This window comes from Lepisosteus platostomus, chromosome 14 (genome assembly GCF_059453375.1).
Source record: "Lepisosteus platostomus isolate fLepPlt1 chromosome 14, fLepPlt1.hap1, whole genome shotgun sequence".
Classification (NCBI taxonomy): domain Eukaryota; kingdom Metazoa; phylum Chordata; class Actinopteri; order Semionotiformes; family Lepisosteidae; genus Lepisosteus; species Lepisosteus platostomus.
In genome coordinates this window covers 37463788-37482500 of record NC_142624.1, presented here as the reverse complement: position 1 = coordinate 37482500, position 18713 = coordinate 37463788, and the positions used below count along the sequence as shown (strand labels likewise).

The 18713-nt window shown below is 41.5% G+C and overlaps 1 protein-coding gene across 3 annotated transcripts in view; it reads right to left on the bottom strand.

Moving 5' to 3' along the window:
• sema5ba (sema domain, seven thrombospondin repeats (type 1 and type 1-like), transmembrane domain (TM) and short cytoplasmic domain, (semaphorin) 5Ba) overlaps positions 1-18713 on the bottom strand; it is a 111907-nt gene that overhangs the window by 62446 nt on the left and 30748 nt on the right. The window contains exon 2 of one of the 3 annotated variants that reach the window (XM_088606117.1): positions 18383-18443. The exons of 1 other annotated variant lie outside the window; for it this stretch is intronic. The gene's annotated coding sequence lies outside the window, so the exon portion shown is untranslated. Of the gene's footprint in view, positions 1-3677; positions 3953-18382; positions 18444-18713 lie in introns of those variants that run through there. One more of the 3 variants, XM_088606116.1, reaches the window with a different exon arrangement.

Below are 18713 nucleotides of genomic sequence, written 5' to 3'. Positions count from 1 at the left end.
TCTCAAAATAAATCGGCATCAATACCTAACATTCTTTTAAATATATTTATCTAAGACGTTAGCATGGGGGGCTCTCAGTCCAGTCATATTCAGATAAATTGAAACATCAATGAGAAATTATTAGCCTGGTCAAGAAGCAAATTGAGCCTTTTGCTGAACAATCACTCCACTATAGTTAGAAACTAATTAGGCAAAGATGGCGCTCATGGCTGAATGTAGTCATTAAAAAGTCCACACAATCTCATTATATACGAAGGAGGACAGCACTCAGTCATGAGAGTACTAATAGATCACACGTGCGGTAAGCCACCTTACTGGCAGAGAACTGTGAAATGACGGGACCTGTAAGTGTTCAGTAGAGACACGGTGCTTGCAGGCTGGGCTGATCTGTTTACTATGTAAATCAAGCAAAGTGGAAGCAAGAAGAAAGGCACACAAGCAAGGAAGCAAGGAAGTCTGGGCCCTGTCTGGTCTCACCGCATTGTGAACAGGAGGTTATGCAGTTAAGGGGAAAAAAGCCACTGCTGGCCTTCAAGCCAGCAGGAAAAAAAGCAATCGGCTTCATTGTGTGGCAGAGGCAGAGACAACCCCCTCGCAATGCCATGACAACCCCGATGCTGCCTGCCGCTCATTACCGCGTGCAGCTGGGCTACGCAGTTATCAGCTGAACAATTCGGCCCGATGTTCAATTTGCTGCTAAATGAAAAAAGAATGGGGAAAAAAAACCAAACAAATCAAACCACTGATTCATACAAATGAACGCTAAAAGACGTGAGCTGCCACAGGGACAAAGTTGAGAACAGCTGGTGACAACGCAGGAAAGAGACGAAGCCTCACCATCCCCAGGCTTGAGCACAGCGACTGTTATTCATTCAATCCCTAAAGCACACTTCAGGCCCCATCCCCGACAGTGAGAGAACCCAGATAACATTTCCCAAGTGGATACCCAAGAGCTATTTATTATGCTGACTGATGTGCTGAGTATCTTATTTTCCTCCCCCAAGGAGAGCGCAGATTCTCCCCCGAACAAGCCCTGCGATAGGTGGACTTTACAGCAAGACAAGAGCACGCTCCAGGCTCGGCTCGGCGCTGGGACCTCATTGCACAAGTTGACAGCAGCAGCGCTCTGGAGTGCAGACCAGTCAGGGGCACCGGATGAGTGTCCATTCATCACCTCCGAGAGCCCCAGCACTTAGCGCGGCGTTCCGGCCGGATACCGCAGGCACAGGCCACTCAAGGAGCTTCTCCCCATGACCCAGACCGCAGCCGGGACCGGCTGGCAAAGTGTTGGCGACGCGAGGAGACAGATCCTCTCTGTGACATGACAATGCATCATCCCTCTTCACGCGGGCTTACTGATGGGACGCCACTGAGCTTTTTATATCCCGAATGACAACCCCCACCCCCCACCCCCACCCCCGCCTCCAAGCAGAAGAAATGGGGGAGGCCGCTTGCGCTTGAAGCACATAAAAAGATCATGCTTGAGAGCATCATGGTTTTATAGCACCAGTCAACAAGAGCCTGGGATGAGGCCTCGGAATGCAAAACACTATCTTGTCAGGTGTTCGCGCACTAACCACCGCTGACAGAGGCTGCAAGTCCCGGGCTTGTCACTGTTGGTGCTAACCTGAAATCAAGGCAGCACTAAGAGTTTATCCAGAACGTGCAAGTCCATACTGTAGTGTGAATTAACACACACGTGACTGATTCTGCTCCCCTGCTGGCTCTTCATTCACTGCAAAGCCAGGCAAAATCGGGGTGCCACCCCACAGTCAGTTCTGCTTTTGGAAAATGGGAGATTTTGAGGAAATGCTTATTTTTACTATGCTTTTTGTGTCAGGATTGGCTGGTTTACCTTGGTAAAACACTGGAGTAGTTTAGAACTACAGAAATAGAATTCTAAATCCACTATTTTTTTTAAGTACTGTATGTCCGGCACCAATGTTTTAAATTGAGAGTCTTTCACAGACGCAGTGGAAATGTTTCTGCAAATTCACACTGAGAAAAGAATAAATCTGGGCATGAAAAAAATAAAACATATGTATTGTGTTAAAGATGTGGAAAAGTAAAAACGAAATTGTACTTGTTAGGGAGCAGTCTCATCATGCTAACTGCCCACGTACAGAGGGACATCAAGAATTTGTTGACTATATGTAATAGCTCACTATCATGATTTATGGAGCATTGCAGGTTTGACTGAAATTCTCAGACAGTATATAAAATTGTGTTATAAATAATGCATTTGGTATTTGTCAAGCATTCACACAAGAGACAATAAGTTCATGCAGTGGCACAAGTTCTGCTGTAATAATTATTTTACATTATGAATGCGAATTAAACTCACTTAAGAGAATCACATCATCTATAGCCTATTAGAGTTACACATCTCTTTACTTTTAACATTTCAACAGATATAAGAGAATAACTGTTTTGCCCACTGGATAAGATTCAAGAAACTATGGGTATTTCTAAATGAAAAATGAGTCTTTTGAATCCGGTTAGAAAGCTAGAATGCCTTAAGGATTTTAGACCAGCAAATCTTTTTTTTTATTCAAAAAGCTCTTGGTAAGTGAAGCCAAATGCTAAACCAAACTGGGGGCATGACAGTCTTCAAAACTTATTCTACATTTAAAGTCTATCCATTTCCCTGAGTCATTAAGTTCACAAATGCTTACCTCTGAAAACTCCATACAGTAATCGTAATCCAGTAAAAAAAAGCCTTTGTTTTAAGAGCTACACCTTATAAAGAGTGGGCTGACTTGATTTTTTTTTTTATGAAACCCCAAGGAACAAATTTCATTACAATTTAATGAAAATTACCTCATTCAAATCTCATCTGAATCAATTAGATCCTGATTAAATTACTTTTGCTCATCAGCGACTGTTGCCTTTAAACAAGATACTTCATATCAGAAAAGACACTTTACAGCAAACCGACATCCTCAGGCACCGGTTTGAGAAACTTCACTTCATTGACGTTGTGCTTCTGAAGAGAACTCTTATTTTGTTCCTAGGTTCTGAAACTTCAGGTCTTTCGGTCCTCAGACTCGATACTGATTGCATACAAAAACACTTAAGCTTGAGTGGACAGCCTGGACCGATTAAAACCTCATTCCAGCAACGAAAATAAAGGACCAACTGATTAATAGACGTCACCTTGGCATTAGTACCAATGCCAGATGAATGCTAAACTGTTCTGCACTTGTACATTATTGTTAAGAAATAAAGTAGCAGTAGAATCCGTATCCCTTAAAATAAAATGAACTGTTGCTCGATATGGAAACGCACCATACAATAACTTTGGACCCTGTTACATAAACACAAACATGATGTAGACCTACTGTCCAAAGCACTGCTTGGCATAATATTACCAGGATAAAACCTGCACAGGGGGCTTCTGCTATTCCACCTATTCTGGTTTTCAACCCCATCCAAAACCACCCCTTTAAACAACTACTGGGCTCCAATGATAAAGTTCATCAATCTGGAGATGTAGCTGCATCAATACTGTATATATATATACACACACACACGTATAAAAAAAACACATCAATTTCTTTTTTAAAATGGGAACTTGCGGACCAAGCCAAAAAATTACTACAACCAATCACCATCATCATAAAAACAATACCCACACCTTATGAATTGCAACTGGAGGAAAAAAAATCGGATATTACCTTTCTTGCATGTCAGAAGAAAGTCAATGCCCGAGCGCTTTAAGAGCCTAAGTGCAACAGCCCCTCAGAGCCCTTCAGCGTGGTTTTAGACTGAGGGCGACTGGAAACAGTATCCAGGTCCTTACCCAGCCCCGGGGCACGGAGACACCCAGCCCTCATTCGGAGAGCTGCGAGGAGAGGGGGTGTGTCCGGCACTTTGCCCCTCTCTGCCCCCTGCTCAACGCACACAATCTCCCCTAATGGCCGTTAACTTTCCTCCAGCCAGCCATTCACCCACCCCACCCCCTGCCCAGCTCAGACGGTCATCGTTAAATTTACCGTGCCTAATTTCGCTGAATAGTTCAGCCCGCAAAATCTCACTAATGCCTACTCAGGAACAGAGGGATATAATAACGCCTCTTTCTCCAAGACAGCTATGCAGATGTGGACTATACACGCACACACAGACACACTGGCAAAAATAAAATGAGAAAGAAAAAGAGACTTGAAATGGGTGCAGACTGGCTTTGTAAGAAGGCGCTGGTATTCTGAAAACCTGGCAGGGAAAATATGCTATACAGGCTCACTTCAATGAATGGCATATTTATGAATACCATGTAAGAGTGGCTTTCCAAGACAAAAAAAAAAACCTATTGGAACGCACTGAATTACAACGCCATTGAATGTGTCCAGGAATGCACCGCTTTGTATTTTGTAACAAAGTGGAATTTGAATTAATCTGTAACACATCACATTTTCATACCTCCGGGACAAGTTAGCACTCGATTCTCTGCTGTTTTGCAGCCATCTGAACATTTCAATATGGATCTGTGCTCTAACATACTGTCACCATCGCGTTACCCTTCAGCACAGCTTTGCGTCCTGAGGTGTTCTGAGACTTCAGGCGAGAGAAGGAACAAACGCTGAATATTGCCGAAGATCAAACGACTGCTGCCACCAAGCAAACGGGTAAATACAGCACCTTCCGATTACGTCCGAAAAATGGCTACCTCAAAAAAGGTCCATTTATTGCAGAAAAAAAGTCCAGATTATTAAAACGTCCTGCTCATTAATGTCCTACAGTTTCTCAGCTGGTGTGGGGCTGGCTAAAAGTTTTAAAAATTAAATAGTTCAAGTTTTAATTTTCAGAGTTTTCAGGAATGAAGATGCTCTATTGATATTTTGATACCCTAAGGCATTTTGTTTAACATGATTAACTACAAAACTGCGATTTCTTTTATTCATTTGCACTTTGGTCAATTTAAACTTCAGTCTCTGTGAATTCTCTTTTCTTCATCAAATGTTATTTTTTGACAGTATTCCATAGATTTGTCATCCTAATCACTAAATTAAATAGATATGTACTATATGCAGCACTGGGTTAAATTTAAGAACTACTAAAGACCTTGATTTTCAATTCTCCAATTTCAGCATATTTAACCTTGGCTCCAGCATTTCCCCTTTGAAGTTCAATCAGTACAACAATCAAAAGATAGCGACACACCTTGATTAATACCAGAAGCTTTATAGCTAGAATAATAATCTTCCCTGCCCAAGAGCAACTGTACTTAAACAAGGTGAACTGACTTTTTTTTCCTTTGGAAGAGTGGAACCCAAAGCAGGGAAGTTACAGATAAAAGGAACGCGTGTTATTTTACCTATAAAAGCGTGGTCAGCAGATTTTCAATAGGATTTACAGTAATTCTTGTATTCCCTCACCTTCCATTGCAATAAGGATATCTAGAACAAAGTGGTCAACTGAAACACACCGCAGAACACAGCGCACTCTGCACTGCACTGTTTCGAGCAACGGTGGGTTCCAGACGGGATCCGAGCCTGCGATTATCTAACCAAGAGTTCAGAACAACGCCCCCTCCTCCATGCCTTCAGAATGTTAGCCCACTTGAGGAAGATACAAGAGCAACACTCCTTCCTGTCAATTGTGAAGGAGGCATCAAGAAACTAGGTTTGCAGGTGGTCTTGCACATACCTGTAAGTCGAAAAAAACTGTGACCTGTAATACAGCAGCTGAAATGCTTTGATGTGCTAGCAGGAAAGGTGCTTATCGCCAAGCACAAATCATTAGCACCATTGTCTGAGACACAATTGAAACTAATGAAGCTTCTGAGAAAAAATTAAAGCTGCCCAAGCACGACTCTAATGACACTGGGCAGCTTCTGCCTGCTGAATGAGGGAAGCACTGTAATTAACAGAAACAGACGGAGTTCTGACATGCTCGCGGTTTACAGCAAAGAACTCTTGATGGCATCATTTTTAAATCTAAGATTAATACAGATGTATAGATGTTTTATGACAAGTATTCATTCCTTTCAGCAACCTGCTTCAAACCCAGGATGCCTTCTGTGTTAGAACAAAGATATCTGCAGCTTCAACTGTATTTTACAGGGTGAGTAAAATCCAAGATGACCAATAATAAAAAAGTTGGTGAAAACGGAATAAAAATGTATTCATATATATATTACATGCAATTTGATTAGGATCAGATTCAATACAGAAGTAATGTTCTTATGGTGAATAGTTATTCAAAGGAGCCTGCTTATTAAAAGAACATGATAATGGCATGCTAATTAGTTAAAACGAACAAAACGGCAATATTAAAAGGTTCATCCATTTTGCGACAAAGAAAATCCTGGAATAACCAGAAAAGAATAAAAGGAATACATGGCAAGGTCTAATAAAACTGCATTCTTTTTAACTACATCCTTCCTTAGCTAATTGCATGAGGAAATCTAAAGGTGAACAACTGTAAAAACTATAACTCAAATGCAATAAGCAGCCATGTCTAACACTGTTATTAATCCAGCTTTCCTGCTACCACAGCCATGAATCCATCAGCAAAAAGGCCACTTTCATGACCTCAAAGGCCAGGCCTGGAAATGAAACCCCCCTGCCCCCTGAAACAGGTTTCGTATGAACCGACGTGGGTAGGCTGGATTTAATCAGTGCAGCTGACAAACACCATCTACCTCCTTCCCCGGCTTGTCAACTTTTTAAAAGCCAATTATTCAGCTTTGTATAAATGGTTCACGTCACACTAAATCACCCCGACGGTTCTCTGATTCCGGCTCCCCGTGTCCCGACGCCCTGGCGCAGCTCCGCTTCCCGATGGGTTTCTCTGCGTTCCCGCGGCCCGTACCGCTGGACTCCATTCACAGCTCGCGGCACGTTCTCCTCCGGTGACCCCCTCTCCGAGTTGTGACGGCGAGGGCCACCCGTGTCACGTCTTTGAAGGTACGTGGCGAGCGGCAACTCCACCACGCAGACAGATGGCACGTTTCCGAAGGTCTTCCATCGGCCCGGAGCCCCGAGGGTCTCGGCCCTGAGCCGCTACCTGAGGGGCATACCTGCAGGCTCCGGTTCCCTGGTTACCGCCCGTCAGCTGTCAGAATCCCAGCAGGGGTCATGCTCTTCACCCCTGCAACACTAAACGTGTACAAATCGTACATCTTCCTCTTGGTGTAAAAGTGCTACAGAGCTTATAAAAGCACAGAGGGAGCCAGAAAACCTGAAATAATGCGGTGAAGCTGCAAAGAAATATTGGCATTTCAACTCCCAGACTGTGGGCTATATCTATCTAATTATAAAGACTTAAATAATCACTGCTGTCACACTAGGAAACCATTTACTTGGTAATAAATAGCCATTTCCTCCACAACATCATAGAAAGTGCTATACTGTCATCTGTCGCTGATGATGCATACTGTACAGCTCAAGTGGTTTGGAGCCACAAAGAATTCCCTATCCCTGTGATTGAACTCTGCACTACAACAAAGCCTCCTGCCTTTATAACATTTTCAGTGTCCCTGGACAGTGAACTGCTGCTGATGTTAAAGGCACTGCTAGAGAGAGTGCAGTAGTCTTTAAAGGCTGGAGAGTTAGGAAGGGGGGAATTAGGTTATTCAGCAAGGCCAACTCATCACAGTTGCGTCTTTTGTTGCATGTTAGCACTATGGCACAACTATCGTGGGACGAACACTGTTTGCTGCAGGAGGGAGCTCCAAATTGTTGCTTGGTGTGTACAGACAGAGGAATTTGATTTTGTACTAGAGTGGCTGAGCATTAGGAATGGTGGTTGTGTTGAAGAAAGCAGAAAGAAAAGCAGGGATTGTAGAAGGCCAGAACAGGTAGATACTGAAGACTGAGGCAGAGACGGAGTATACAAGCAGACTGTGTATCACGTTAGCCAAGGAGACAGGACAGACATGACCAGATCATTCATAGCTCCCTTGTTCTCATTGTAAAAGGGCAACCAAACTCATTTTTTTATCAGATTACAAGGTCTACTTTGAAGTTCTGGCTTCAACCTTGCAATACAAAACACAATGGAACATTACATTTTTTTCCTTTTAATGTAACTTCTGCTTGGGACCATAAATTCTTCTCAGCCCATTTTGAAAAACTATGGTCTTCCTTTTGAGAGCCAAGCCAAGACAAGCAATTTGGATCCTAGTATTGGACAAGCGACAATTTAGCTAGTCCCCGAGTCCCATTTATTGAATTTTAGTTAAAACAGTCATCAGCCTCTGAGGCACTGTTTCTCTGCTGAGGTTCCTGAAACAAGCCTTTAATGCACCTCTCTGATGGCTGTCAAAAATTCTTTCCAAACAGCGGTTCATTCTAAAACCTGTCTTGTTTTGCCTCACACCGACTAGGTCACGCGATTGTCGTGTGAACCTCTAATTAACCACAATTAGGAAATAAAAAGAGGAAATCAGTGGGACATCAGAAAACAGTTTTATCCAACCACACTAAATTCTGCAGGTAATATTTCAGCGTAACTGGGTTTTAAAGGATGACAGAACACTAGGAAACCTTAACTGTTCAGCTAGCTATTTAATAGCCTTCATCGGGCTCTGAAGATTTTCTGCACTCTAGCATGAGAGCTGGAAAGGTTTGCCAGGATGACTCTGTAACGAAGCTCCTCATGGACCACACTCTGACCACATCTCAGTTGCTAGAGACAAGGCTGGAGCTGCTAGTCCAGAGCGATACTCTTAATTAGACTGACTTACGAGTGCCACAGCTGGGTCCACACCTCATGAGTCTCCCCTGGGCTTTCAGTGCCACAGCCTAACATTTATCAGCAGTTCCTAACATCTCTTCTCAACACATGCCTGCAGTCATTCATGGCACAGAGTGTTTTTTTTTCCTTGAAAGAAATCTTTAAAATGCTTCCTTCACAGCCCCTCAGGCCACAAACGCGGTGGAGAGCTGTTTCCACCAGATCTCCTCTCGAATGAGCTCGGGTCTTCTCTGAAGCTCACGCCTGCAGGAGGCCGAAGCCAGGTGTGGGCAACACGTCTCCTGGGCACGGCACCACAGCAAAACACGCTGGGGGAGAACTTCTAGATTAGCTGGCAATGGCCACGCAGTGGTCTGCGTACAAGACGAGCTCCGACTGTACAGCACAGTCACCGTTTTCAAAGCAAAGAGATAAATCTAAATCCGAGAAACTGAGGAGATGTTTAAGATCTTTTTCACTGAAGGCATTTTGCAAGGATTGCCCTGAAGCTCAATTACAAGAAGTAAAGAAAAAGAAAACATCAGGGGCTGTTCACTCCAAGCTGCCACTTTTTGCTTTTAAATGTCAAATGATCAATAGTAGTTAATCCCACACAACCAGTACAAGCAGTTCCAGAGGACAGAATGAAGGGAAAAACTAAAAATGCGATATCGCACTGTAATATATGTAGTCCTGCTAGTAGTAGCCATCCTCTGAAATTGTATGCAATATTAAGAGTCAATCCAAGTGACAAACTACTAGATAGCAACAACTACAACAGCAGGTAGACTGTATAATGTCTAGAACCTTTGTAACTTTTGGCTGTAGTTGCAGCAATGTCCATTGCAGACACTGAGTACATGGTAATACTCAAGCAAAGACTCTAAAATTAATTTTGGGAAATGAACTGTGACAAAAGTGAAATGGAATGCCATGGATTCATTCCAGACCAAAACCAAGCGCCCGACACTTCACGTTCCCAAAATTAATTTTCAAGTATTCTCCACACCTCGGCTTTTCTCCGTCTCCTCAACACGGGAGAGCTTGTCCACTGAGCTGCCTCTGCCTGCCGTTGTGAAATACTGTTCTTACAACCCATGAATATGCAATCCAATCTGCTGTGAGCCCCCTACCTGGCTCGAGGCCCTTCATCAATACAGTCAGCCTCCACAGAGATCAGTACATCACAGGCTGCTGAAGCACACGTCAAGGTCACCACTGACTGCATCCACTTATTTCTTTCTAGAAATTATTTAATTGCACTTGATTAAAAGTGTTACCTTCCAGTCGAGCACTTAGGTCTCTCCGCCTTCATGAAACAATGAGCATTTATTTAAAAAAAAGATTAAAGATGAAAAAAAATCTAGGAGATGTAGAGTTTTAATGCACCCATGCTGTGCTGGAGAGCTCAATTTCTAAAGATTATTCTCTGGCAAATGAAAATTGAATGTTTTTTCCCCCCCATTTAGAAAACAACCTCACGGAAGAATCTACGAAAGAAATATGCAAGCAAAGATAAAAAAATCTGCATAATCAAACTTGCATAGCATAGAAGTCATGCTGATTAAAAACAGCCCCAAGGTATCATTTTAATCTGTGTATTTGTCAAAGAAAACACCTGAGAAAGATTCAAAAACTTTCGATTGACTGCTACCTGCTCCCTAGCGCTCTTCATTTACACTGCTGTCCCACAGCTTGGGAACACCAAACATTTTTGGAACCATTTAAGCGAGACACAAATATTCCTCTTCTTTCAGTGACATATCGACAACTCCCTCCAATTTAAGAAGTTAATAAGCAAAGTGGATACTGCGAAGGTGATGACACCCACTTCAACACACCACAAGCCACAATATGCACCAGCATTTTGAGTTGCCTGGTTTGATACATCACGTCTCCTGTCTGTGTTTGTTCACCAGAGAAAAACACATTTATTAGTGGTTAGGTTTTCCGAAGACACAAATACGCAAAGTTGAAACAGGCAACACCACCCAGCACCATAAGTCATAACTCTCTCACATCAATGTCAGCAGTACATTATTGAAGACGAGACATTTAGATCCTAATCAGGAATGCTTAGCTTTCAATTAAACTAGGAATTACCATAGAGGAAAACGAATCGTACTTCCTTTCAAGTTTTCCAGTGTCAGGATGCTCAAACATTCAAGTGATAATGGACAGAGCCCACTGCAAATCACCAAGTCCCTACAAACAATACCGGCCACTGCGGAGCTGTAACCAGTGTTTCCGAGCAGTGCTTACCAGCAGCGACAGAGGAGGGTAATTAAACTGCACAAGAGCGACATGAGTAATTCACACAATGAAAGCGCTACATTTTGGGACTAAAATAATCCCCAAACTATGTGGAGTCTGTTGGCAGTCACACTGCATGAAACAATAATTTAATAGCGTTGTTAAATCTGCTGGGATGACGCACACATTGTCTGAAGATTTACAACTCTGCGTACTGTTCTAATAGTATCCCACATGCTAGCATCGAAATACAGAAGTGACAGACGACAAATTTGTGGACACTGCGTCCAATCACTAGATTTACAACAGGAGCAGGTTTAATTGACTGATGTTATTTAACGATATGTTGGGTAAACCAGACAATATGTAAAACAAAAAAGGGTATTACATCTTATATTGAATAATTTAGCAATACGACCAAAATATTAAAACCTGCATAATCATTTTAAAAGAAACTCAAAACTGTCCAAGAAAATTAGATATGGTTGAAGACGTTTCAATTAAAGATTACAATGTTCCTTAAATATCACACAACAGATATGAAATGGATTTAAAACAAGCACAATAAGATGAAATAATTATTATTAATTTGTGCATGGTTATGCTGGTTATTTCTTGTTATTGCTTGTTTGATGGAAGACCATTATGCCAGTAAAGCTGAAAATTAAATGGTAACACCGTTATAACAGCACATTAACCTGACCCATAAAGTGGATTTACATATTTAGAACTCAGAACACTCTTTCCCACAATCACTTAAGCCTTTTTTGCATTAGCAATGGTGAAATCACTTTTTTACCGGGTGCTTAATGAAATCAGAATAGGAAAAAAAAAACGCTGAAGACAGGGTAACTGTTTTTAATCAGTTGTTTATAACACTTGTAAATGCCATTTAGTGCAGTATCCCAGTTTCACGTGACATGAATTAAAGTGATCGTTTAATCATCCTGTAGCCTCTCTTCAATACAGTCAGCAATCGTGTCAATATACAAATGTCAGTACAGACTTACATGGGGTTGGAAATGCATTTACTTTCAACTACAGTTGACTGGGGCTGTGTCCTTCTGCGCAGAATTTACAAACATCTCCCAGTGTCCACGCAGGTTTACTCCAGTACTCTAGTTTCGTCCCACCTCCCAAACACATGCTGAGAAGCAGAACTGGGGTCAGTTAAAACGGATTTATCCTGCCTTGTCCTCTAAGCTCCGGAGATAGGCTCCAATTTACCTTGACCTTTACCAGAAAGAAGAGCATTTCTGACAGCGGACAGATGTTTAATCTTCTCAACATGCTCTTTTTCAGCAACGCATACATAGAGTAAAATTAAAAGCCTCATGACTTAAATGTTGTACTGCTGATTCCAATTAGAGCATTGTCTTGAAGTTGGATATGAAAGTCAGCTCTTCTTATTAGCTTTTTGTTCAACATTTTAATAAAAAAAAATGTCAAAATGTACCTCTGAGATAAAGGGCTATTCTTGCTAAAACTAAAAAAAGTGTCTTCGTCTCTAACCCCCATTTAATTAATTGTAAAAAGGCAGTGAGAACATGGAGATGAATATATTTTTCCTCCTCTCCGCTCTTATGAATTTCAGGTTCTTATGAATCATTTTGCTTTTCTCAAATTGGATAGTCAAGCTGAAGTACAGTATGGAAAAAACTTTCCACAGATTCAAAAGTGAATGTGGACCAGTGGGCCTTGACAACATGTCTTAGAAAGATGATCTTTATTACCACTCCAAACAGATGCTTTTTTATTCATTTAGCTATTCTAGGATACAGAAATCGGTGATAAATGTCCTCCTAAACCCCCCAAAATACTCTTTGCAACAGCCTACATGCAGTTTTAAAAAGGAAGACGCTGGAAGTACAGCGAAGACTCGTCTGCCTCAGGTTGAGTCTGTCCAAGCGGAAGTGAAAATATGCAAATGAAGAAAGGAAATGTAAACTTTCCAGACACCAAGGTCTGAGATGAGGTTTACAGTAGTGCGACTGTCAGTTGTCATTTACAAAACCCAAGGACGTCACAGCCCTGCTGAGATGCGGGATCGGTATTTTCCATGTTGCACAAGTCGAAAGATGGAATCGAACTTCACCAAATGCTTCACTCAGAGATGGAGGGACAATGCACCCCTTTGTATTTGTAATCACCCCGAAAAGAGCAGTCAGGTAGTAAAGCTAAGTGAGGTCACTGTGGAATAGAAATCAAAAAGTCCACTAAATTTTCAAAATAATTGGCCACTGCACTGCACGTCATTTTTATATAGAGAAGCACCAATATCAATGTGAAATTACATCACAGCTAGCACTGTAGTTTTTTCATAGTGAAAACTAAGACTTACCACCTTAAACCTAAACCTTAGCACCCCGAGGTCTATACAGCTGGCCGGTATGTTTATTTGCATCAGCAGCACAGCGTTATAAAGCACAAGGTAAAAAAAAAACTGAAATGTGGGCTCAGGGAGCATCCACACAACTAGACACCACCCCCTATAATAATGACAACAGATTTTGGAACTTTAATAATATTATTAATAATAATAATAATAATAATAATAATAATAATAATAATAATAATAATAATTGCTTACACTTATATAGTGCTTTTCTGGACACTCCACTCAAGGTGCTATACAGGTAATGGGGACTCCCCTCCACCACCACCAGTGTGCAGCCCCACCTGGATGATGCGCCAGAACGCTCCCCACACACCAGCTCTCAGTGGGGAGGAGAACAGAGTGATGAAGCCAGTTCAGAGATGGGGATTATTAGGAGGCCATGATTGGTAAGAGCCAATGGGAATTTGGCCAGGACACCGGGGTTACACCCCTACTCTTTTTGAGAAACGTCCTGGGATTTTTAATGACCACAGGAAGTCAGGAACTCGGTTTTATGTCTCATCCAAAGGATGGCACCTTTTTACAGTATAGTGTCCCTGTCACAGACACAGACACACAGACCGCAGGGTGAGCGCCCCCTACTGGCCCCACTAACACCTCTTCCAGCAGCAACCTTAGTTTTTCCCAGGAGGTCTCTTATCCAGGTACTGACCAGGCTCACACCTGCTGAGCTTCAGTGGGCTGCCAGCTGTGAGATGCAGGGTGATATGACTGCTAGCAATGGGCAATGCCTTTGGTACAACCTTGACACCATCAACCAAACCAATAAAAGCAATAATTCACACCAGATACAATTTGCATCACATTAGAAAAATATCTGTCAATAAGAAGATCAACAGTAGTACAAAAGATTAAGGTCAGCCTGAGAAGGTACAAAAAATAAACTACCTTTTCAGATTGTCTTTTTTTTTTTCAGATTAAGTGCATTACAATAACACACTTCCAAAACGTTTCTGGAATCAAAAAAGCCTTTGGATTCAAGATTTCTGTTCAGAATTCACAGCTCAACGCCTTTGGGGGCGGAGTTAAAAAGGTGATTAAATCAGACTGATTGTGTTCTTTCATATTTAATATATTTGGCTCTCTCTAGTTACTTGATTTTGATGGCATTGTCATTATAGCATTAAAAATTAAAGAGATTAAAGTCTTTAGTTTCCCGATGCTCCCTTTCCATAAAATAATGGCGCTTCTCCAGATCGAGATGTATTTGGTGTAGTACAGACTGCTTCTATAATTAGGTAAAAGATTGACATGCAGCTCCAGCCCTTCCTAAATGAAGGAGAGGCAATTACATGGGATCATGAAAGTGACAGAGCTTTAAAGCCAAATCCATATTTCCCCCACATCCTGAGGAGACAAACATTTTAACGATCTCCCAAAGAGTCAGCACTAACAAAATGCCACTCGGCTGGTTTTGACTTCAGGCATGTCCCTTTGTAAGAAGAGTGAGCTACAGTACCTCTTCTGGACCTCAGATTGTGCCTGCTTGAGGCACATCAGTTCATCATCTTCAGTGCAAGTTCCAAAGCAGCTACAGAACTGTCAGTGTGCTGAATAATGAATAGAAAACTGCGACAGGAATGGATTTGAACCAGTACCCTCCTCCTATTTGGCCTTGAACCTCTTACATTTACAGCACTAAACGTGTAGAAAGAATTTTGGGCTCCATTAAACCAGTATTGTTTCAGGTTAAAAGTAGACTATATCGCAGAGAGCCCCATTTTTCCAAAACAGGAATAGGAAATATATATGATTAAATGGTTAGGAGGTTTTTCGGATATCTGAGGCGGATGAGGGGGATGGGGGGGGCGAAAAGGCTAACACTGATGATGTGAAGACAAAAGCCAAACGCTCCTTCAGGCAGGATGTAGAAGAATTAAATTGGTACAGTATAGTCAGAACCCGCTGTGCTTCTCAGAGGACCTCGGCGCTTGATGGAACATGATCATTTTCTTCTGCACACTAGGAAGGGCGACAATGCTTTATAAGGGTACCTCTGGCTGATCAGAAGATAATATGGTCACACCAATGTGCAGACAGAAGGAACTGTCATCCCAGATGTCTGTGAAGAAACTGGTTTCTCCTGTGAGCACTTGTCTTAGCAAACATGAGTGAAAGCACAAAATGACATAATTTGATTTGTTTAAAATGCATGTATTAAAGGGTGTTATCTTCCTTTTGACAAAAGCTCAGTTGTCTTCAAAGAATAACGTGTATGATGTAATAGTATTGTTTCTGTACAGTTGGAGGGAGTTAATCCAAGGATATCCAACTCAATAGAAGAGACACTGTCTGAATATTGTAGTCCAACGGCACTTCTAGTAGTTCACAATTAATACGCTTTACCCCACTGCTGACCCTTCCTGTTCTAAATGCACTATTGAAATGGGTCCTAAAAGACAGGGTTTAGGAAAGCCTTGTGTTTGTTTGAGAACCTTTGATAAAATTAAGGGTTATCGAAACATACTTTCATACTGTTTGCCCTATTAACCCAAACTGTTTCACAGTAAACCGCAATAGATCTTCTAAACACACACAAGACACCTTAAGTTGCCCACATGTCATTCCAAATTATGCACAGACGTCTTCTCTCCCATCCATTTCTTATGAGGCCAGCACTTCTGATTTGATCAAAGTGCCTGTGTTCTGGCTTTCTGTAAAACCTTGTTTCCAGGTCAGTGGATTTGTATTAAGAAAAAACTAAATTAAGAGGGATCTGAAGCAGACCGTTTTTTGACATCTTCAGTTCACCCTGACCTTGTTACAAAGGCATTGCTATTTTCAGGTCACTTGACGTATCATTTGAAGTTTTCAGAAAGCACATAAGATGAACCAAAACTAAATCTCTTCACAACAAAATCAGGGAAGGCTTTGAGCAAATCCCCTTTTCAACAGCTTCCATATGGTCAGGTAGTGACCCACAGAGTGCAGTCTCCCGACAATTGAACAATAAGCACTCCTGACAGTCATACAAAGACTGGCACTGTGGGAAACATGGTGTGGTCCAGCTGTAAATACCACTAAGTTCAACTGGGAGCTCATGTCTAGGGTTCAGAGGAGCTGGAGCTGATGTATACAGCAGTCTTCCACAATTAATTCAATTCCTGACTGTACTGTACCTTATTCAAGGAGACTAGTCTAGTTTTAAGCCATGTTTCATAAACTTTACCAGGCATCTTCTTCAGGCTTAGTACTTTATAATGTTAAATAACATTTAATTTCCCCAATCTGCTCCGCGACAACATGACTACAAAGATAGGAATGCAAACCCTAGTTCAGTCTGTTAGTTTAAAAAAAAAAAACGAGGAAGGAGCAACACAAATGAACTGTAGCTTTCCACCTGCATTAAGTCAAAACCTCAACCCTTTTCCTCGCCTTAAATTCAACCTCAGTAACAGGAGGAAAAGAGGAGCGTCACATTACATATCAAACAAATGAAAAGCTGGTGTTGTTCCTTACAGTTTGGGTTTACAAACCTAGTGACTGAACAGCAAAAAAAAAAACCACCCAGAAATGCAGAGCCACGTCTCCACCTTTCAGTGAAACAGCCAAGCCTCATGGCCCGCTAACCCAGGATTCCACTCAACACAACAGAACCGCAAAACAACTTCACAACCACCACCAAAGTGTGGCTGACCTCCACCTCAGACTGGAACAGGCCTACTACTAAACAGCCTTGGAAGCTTTTTTTAAAAAAATTCCAATACGATCTGCTCTATTGATTATTGTGAGAGGTTTCAAAATTCCCTTGTTTTTTTTTTATAACATTCTTTTCTACTAGTCGTTTCTTTTACACTGAATAGCCCTTCTGTGTGACTTGCCAAGTATCTGCCAATGGTCCTTCTCCTTTACAAATGAATAGGCACAGTTTAGCCACATTTAAAGGGACACTAATGTACCATGGCTAGACCACAATGACACCGTGGTAATTTGCCAGAGCTAATGATGCTACTTTAGTCTGGTCAGTGAAAACAGAATCTTAAATAGTCACCCAGCTGCAATGCCCTTTTCATGTCTGGGACCGTTCATATTTTAAAAGGGTTGTTTTTGTCCTGAACTACCATTGAAAACCAAATATCTGTAAACAACATTATAAATGTAACCAGACAATGGTTTCAAATATCCTTTTATGGAAAAAAAAAGCTTAGAAGTGAAAAAGTATAAAAAGGCTTACTTTTTCCACCTTTTCACTTGTCACCCAAGCATTTGATAAAAGATGCTTGGAGAGAAAAACATTTAAGTAAAAATAAGTTTGAGATACATACAATGCTTATCATACTCAATAAAACCAAACCGCTTGTTTGGAAAGGCCCAGTTAACAGACTTTACAAAAAGCAAAGTGTATAACTGGAGTCTTTGATCGAAATGCAGGTAGCTTTTGCATGAAAGCAAACTTTCGTACATTTGCTTTGATGACTTCGATCGAAACTAGAACACCCTGAAGATTTCCTTTAAAATATCTTTCAGTGCTCTGTAACGGATCACAAAATGTAATGTACATTCTATGTAATGTACAATGTCCCCCTACATATCACATATTTAATTTTTTTTATTCCATTAAACATACAAAATGTGGGATTTTACACGTGGAAACAAACACATCAAATATTCTTGACAAGCCTACATTTATACGACTATTTGCGCGTTCATTTTTAAAAAATAAAAGTCAACGTCGCACAAATCCCTTGGATCTCATGGCGATGGAAAAATAAAGAGACCTTGCTTTCCGCCGCATTGAATAAAGCAGACATCAGCTTTTGATCTATAGCTGGCCCCACCCTCGGAAATACACTCTCCAAAACATCCCCGCAGACGTCCTCAACAAAGGAAAGCCAGCAAACAAAGCCAGCTTTGAAAATGACGTTTGTCATGTTAATCAAAATAGTTATGCTCAGACTGAAGTGGGGGAAAAAAACCCACATCCGCTCCAAAGTACAACTGAGAAAGGATCGATGAGGCATGAGAAGTTATAAAGAAACCGTAGGGACACAAATTCAAAGGAATACAAAAAGGAGATTTTTTCCCCCATATTAACAAAAAAAAAAAACTTACCGCCACTGTATCACCAGCATGTCATACTGGAGGTGAAAAGCAGTGATAATCCTCCAGGAACCTGGCAGGAGACAACGTGAAGACTCTTTTACACCATGACATGCTGAATACACAGCTCAGCAGGACCCAACGGGGAAAGCATCAAAGAGCTCTCGCTTGGTAAAGTTAACTTTTCTTCCCCCGCAATGCACAGCAGTTCTGAGTAAGCTAGCTCGCTTCTTTCTTATTTTTCCATCCTCACTTTCCGCTGTTGGCTAGAGCGTTTCTTGGTGCCTCATGGTAGTGGTGGTGGTGGTGGTGGTCAGGCATCTTCAGAAACGTCAGTAAGCTG